Source organism: Alexandromys fortis, unplaced genomic scaffold (genome assembly GCF_014885135.2).
Source record: "Alexandromys fortis isolate MF-2015 unplaced genomic scaffold, M_Fortis_MF-2015_v1.1 scaffold_375, whole genome shotgun sequence".
Classification (NCBI taxonomy): Eukaryota; Metazoa; Chordata; class Mammalia; order Rodentia; family Cricetidae; genus Alexandromys; species Alexandromys fortis.
The window spans coordinates 183,766-189,765 of NW_026068279.1; positions in this window are offsets into that span (position 1 = coordinate 183,766).

A 6,000-nucleotide genomic window follows, 5' to 3' on the forward strand; every position below is an offset into this window, starting at 1 on the left:
TCCCTCTTTCCTTCCTCCCCTTCTCTCTTTCCTTCTTCCTTCCTCCCCTCCCTTCCTTTGCTTCCTTCTTCCTTCCCCTCTTTCTTTCTTTCTTTCTTTCTTTCTTTCTTTCTTTCTTTCTTTCTTTCTTTCTTTCTTTTTGGTTTTTCGAGACAGGGTTTCTCTGTGGTTTTGGAGCCTGTACTGGAACTAGCTCTGTAGACCAGGCTGGTCTCGAACTCACAGAGATCCGACTGCCTCTGCCTCCCAAATGCTGGGATTAAAGGTGTGCGCCACCACCGCCCGGCTTCCTTCCTTCCTTCCTTCCTTCCTTCCTTCCTTCCTTCCTTCCTTCCTTCCTTCTTTCTTTCTTTCCTTCTTCCTCCCTCCCCTTCCCTTCCTTCCCTCCTTCCTTCCTTTCCTCCTTTCTTTCTTTTCTTTTTCTTGAGCCCAGGTTAGCCTTAAACTTGCTACACATCCAACAATGCCCAACCTTGGACTCCTGATCCACCTGCTGCCACATCTGGCTCCTAGGGTGCTCTTCCCTCACACATCTCTTTGGCCTGTTTTCTAATCTTAAGGGTTTTACTTACATTCTTCTTAAGAGTGAGGCCTTCTTGGCCACTATTTAAAACGGCCTCACTCACTATCCTTCATCCCTACTTTCCTCTCTATAGTGTTTATCACAGAGGGTATAAAATTTAATAGATAATAAATTTCTGCTTATTGTTTCCATGCCTACACTAAACTATAAAATGCTTCATGAATTTCAAATGTTTTATTATTTTTTTTACTTCATTGTATCTTCTGAGAATGATAAATGCTCAAAAATTATTTGTCAACACAATCAATGTAATTAACCAAATATAATTTCCAGGATACATACTCCTTGTCAAAAGGAAATAAAAAGGTTGGGATATAGCTTAGAGGTAGAATGTTTGCCTACAATGCACCAGGTCCTGAATTTGCCCTCCAGTTCAGGGAAGCAGGGAGACAAAAATAACCAATTGAGGAATTAGCCAATGCTATGAGTTTATAGGTGAAATGTATAATCAATAGCCCTAAGAAAAGGGATTCACGCCAGGCGGTGGTGGCGCACGCCTTTAATCCCAGCACTCGGGAGGCAGAGGCAGGTGGATCTCTGTGAGTTCGAGACCAGCCTGGTCTACAGAGCTAGTTCCAGGACAGGCTCCAAAGCCACAGAGAAACCCTGTCTCGAAAAACCAAAAAGAAAGAAAGAAAATTTCATACTTTCTCATAAAGAAAAAATAAAATAAAATCACATAGGAGTTACAGGAGTTGGANAAAAAAAAAAAAAAAAAAAAAAAACCCCAAAAAAAAAACACAAAGAAAAGGGATTCACATCACTAGTGATGAGGTATACAAAATGAGATCTTTTTGTAACCATCTGACTTATAAAAATCTATAAATTCTTAAATACTGAAGAGACTTCGAGGACCAATAAGTTCCATAATGCTGGCACACTTGGGAGGCTGGGGACACTGAAACCTGGAGGACACAGATTCATCCACCTGGCAGTTACAGTTGTACATCCAAAGCAGTCAGTACCAGCTGAAACTGGTCCCAGCATCCTTCTGACAGCACATGTGTACAAAAATGTTCATAACGTTGTTAACGATAATCCCCAGCTAGAAATGTAAATGCCCTTTGGTAACATGAGAAACACATGAATTCTGGACATGTACATAATGGGATTTTTAATAACAATGAAAATGAACAAACTATTGCCCAACATAACAGGAAACCCTCTGCAATATCATAAACGCAAGGCAAGGTCACCTGAATGATGCAGTTCTTAAGACAGTCCAGAGCAGGGCACGAGTGAGACTCATTTCTCAGAATGAAACAAGAAAAGAGCACAGGAGAGGGTTGGTTGGGTTTGGATGCAGCTCCTCTTGCTTGACAATATGGAAGAACCCCTCACCAGGTGGGTTCAGTTCCACACCATGTCAAATGAGCACGTGGTATCGTCTGGGATGGTTTGACTGTGCATGTTACAGTGTGTTTTCCTGTGTGCCATCTAGTCCTCTACCCGCGTCATTGCCAACCGTTTCATTGACCAGGTAAGGTGTTCGGTGCCATGGAAGCAAGGACACATAAAGGTGGCCCTTGTCCTCTGAGGGTTTGGAATCTAGATGCAAAGGTGGTACTAGCATGTACTCATTTAAAAAATATATAGCTGGGTGGTGGTGGCACACACCTTTAATCCCAGCACTTGAGAGGCAGAGGCAGGAAGATCTCGGTGAGTTCGAGGCCAGCCTGGTCTACAGAGTGAGTTCCAGGACAGCCAAGGCTATACAGAGAAACCGTGTCTTGAAAAGGGGGGAAAAAATCTATCTACTGGCACATGGCATTAGTCCCAATCTGGGAGGCAGATGGATCGTCTGAACCCAGAAATTTGAGGCCACATGAGACTCCATCTTATAAAATAAGGGGTCATCAGTTACTACACTAACCTTTCTGGAAACCCATGTCAGGAAGGGACTGCTTCTGATTATAGTAGACAAGGAGATTTCTAAAAAAAAAAAAAGTAGAATTTTAACCTTAAGTCTGGTTAAGGTTTCAGTGGGCACATTAGGGGGGAAAGCCAATGGCTAAGGTTGAGTGACGTGAGAGACTCTCAGTGGGGTTCGCAGAAGGGCTTTCTTGGTGGAGCCGTAAGGTGAGTCACGGAATAAATATAGAGAAGACTCAGAATAGAGACAGGTACATGAGGAGGTAATGAGAACTCATGGCACAGTCTTGAAAGGGATGCTCAAGGGTTTCAGTTTAATAGGCTTTTGGCTTTTGTTTTTAATGAAGCAGAGTTGGACTTTTATAAAGGCACTGGCTTGCTCCTCGGGTGACGGACAAAGGAAGCCTGTGTAGATGGTTGTGATGGCAAAGGAGGCCCGTGGTTGTGGGCTTCTCGAAGATGAGTCACAGAAACTAATGTGGGAGTGGGTTCCTGAGGAGAGACAAACCGTAATTCACTGCATTTTGATGTAGGAATAATTTGGTTTAAAATATTACAGAAATCTGGGTGAAGTGGGCGGTGGTGGCCATGAATTTAGTCCAGCACTTGAGAAGCAGAGACAGGCAGATCTCTGTGACGGTTTTCAGCCAGCCTGGTCTGAGTGTGAGAGTTCAAGGTCTACAGAGTGAGTTCCAGGACAGGATCCAAAGCTATAGAGAAAACTAAAACTCGGTCTCAAAAAACAAAACAAAAAAGAAAAGAAAGGAAAAGAGGTCTGGGTGTTGACTCAAACCTGTCATCCCAGCACTCCAGAGGACAGGAGGACTTTTTAGTTAAAGGCTAGCCTGGACTTCATGGCAAGACCTGTGGGAGGTAGGGAGAATACAACTATTTTTTTAAAGTATGCTAAGAATGAACTGGTAATGATATGCTAATTAGTTTAAAGGGACATATGTATTTATTATGAAGTGATATTACATTAACTGCTCTTCTTTGAAAAAATTAAAATGAAGCCAGGCGGTGGTGGCGCACCCCTTTAATCCCAGCACTCGGGAGGCAGAGACAGGCGGATCTCTGTGAGTTCGAGGCCAGCCTGGTCTACAAAGGGAGTGCCAGGACAGGCTCCAAAGCTACAGAGAAACCCTGTCTTGAAAAACCAATAAATAAATAAATAAGCCAGGCGATGGTGGCGCACGCCTTTAATCCCAGCACTCGGGAGGCAGAGGCAGGCGGATCTCTGTGAGTTCGAGACCAGCCTGGTCTACAGAGCTAGTGCCAGGACAGGCTCCAAAGCCACAGAGAAACCCTGTCTCGAAAAACCAAAATAAATAAATAAATAAATAAATAAATAAATAAATAAATAAATAAATATTAAAACGATATTATTTTGTGTTTGGATTGCCTGTATGTCATGTGCATGTGTGGTCCTGTCAGAGGTCAGAAGAGCCTGTTAGATTTCCCGGATCTAGAGTTACAGACTGTTGAGAGCTAAGTCACTATGTGGGTGCTGGGCACTATGTGGGTGCTGGGCACTATGTGGGTGCTGGGCACTATGTGGGTGCTGGGCACTATGTGGGTGCTGGGAAGCAAGCATAGGTTCTCTACTACTCGGAACTGCTGAGCTATCTCCCCAGTCCCAGTGTTAGCTGCTCTAGGCATCAGTCAAGTTCATCCTTACAGGAGCTCCGTGTGGTAGCTTTCACTCTCCTTACTTGTTAGAAATGAAATTCAAATCCAGAAAGGGGCACATATTTTAATAAATTCACACATCAAGAAGGGTCTGGCTCACACACAGATTCTGAACCCTTCCTCTCATTCCAAAGTCAGCTCTTTTATTCTCTGGTATATTAACTCTACTGCAATACTATAGCAATACTCCACTCCAAAGAGGAGACAGTGTGCATCTGATCCAAGGTATGAGAGGGAAGGAGTGTCGTGTCAGAAGACTAAAACACACACACACACACACAAACCCAAAGATGCTGAAAGCAATGATTTTCATCTGGAGGAAAGCTCTGACATTTCTGGATGTGGTAGGCACTTTCTAGATGATCCCCCACAATTCAATGGATTGAGAGACCCATTTCTTATGAACAGAGATACATTGTAACCTAAAGAGGCATTCTGATTCCTGCCATGAAATTCTAGAAGTCTCCATTATATGAGGGAATGGTTAGAACCGCAGATCATCTCATCGGTCTTGCCCAATGGTAGAGAATTAGGAGATTGCATTGATAGACACTTATCCTAACATCCCAGTGGTCAGCAGCTACAAAATTAAAACAAATAAACAAACAGAATCAGCATGTGTATCTGGCAACTTTGCTTCTAAGGCGTTGGAACATAAATTTGGAGTCCACAGTTTAACACGCTTGTATTAGTTTTGGGCCGGAAGGATTGGGCGGGGCCATCATCTTCTTTCACTATTGTTTCCCATCAGCACAGATACAGCAGTGGGAATTTCTGCTACTGTTCCCGGTCCTAGATTTGAGGATACGGGGAGCACAGCGGCAGCGTGGAGTAGGTGGCTTCCTGAGCATCAAGACACAGATGTGTGAACCTTGACTCAGTCTCCTCAAGACAGCCTCAACTTCTTTTTAAGCCCTCCCCGGTGAATTTGGTAACTCATAATTACTTGGATCTAATTTCTTTCTGTTGCCAAAAGTACCTGCATTGTTTTCTATTTTCTTTAGTGAACCTGGCTGATATACTTATCCAGGCGGTGGGAGTGGGGCACTCTAGCTCTCTGCAGAGGGTGAACCAGAAAAACCATGGGTCCTGGGACAGTTGAAGAATCAATGAAAGTCTACATATTGATCGACGAGATCTGTAGTCTTTTAGTACTAGCGGCAGACAGAAAGACTTCACAAAGGAGATTAGTCTCTGTCGCTGGATCCACTGGTTTTCTCAGAGAACCTTTGAGGAGAGAGGGTAAACACCCTGCCTAACAGAGCAGCATTCTCGAGGCACTAGTGAACACTTCTGTCTCTGTTGATTGATGGACTGTGGGGCTGGGGACCAAACCCTGGCTTCACATCTGCTGGGTAACTGTGCTACTCTATCACCAAATTGCCTCGTTTAGATAAGACACACCACAGTAAACAGCTATTAGAAGAAAGATTCTAATGAAAAACGGAGATGGGGTAGTGCTTCTGCAGAGCTGGTTCAGTGGTAAAGAGTATGTACCACTTTCTCCTTCCTTCCTTCCTTCCTTCCTTCCTTCCTTCCTTCCTTCCTTCCTTCCTTCCTTCCTTCCTTCCTTTCCTTTTTTTCTTTCTCTTTTATGTTCACTGATGTTTTGCCATGGGTGTCAGATCCCCTGGAACTTGAATTATAGACAGTTGTGAGTTGCCATGTGGGTGCCGGAAGTTCAACTCGGGTCCTCCGGAAGAGCAGGCAATGGTCCTAACCACTGAGACATCTCTCCAGCCCCCCTTTCTTTCTTTCTTTCTTTCTTTCTTTCTTTCTTTCTTTCTTTCTTTCTTTCTTTCTCTCTCTCTCTCTCTCTCTCTCTCTCTCTCTCTCTCTCCCTCCCTCCCTCCCTC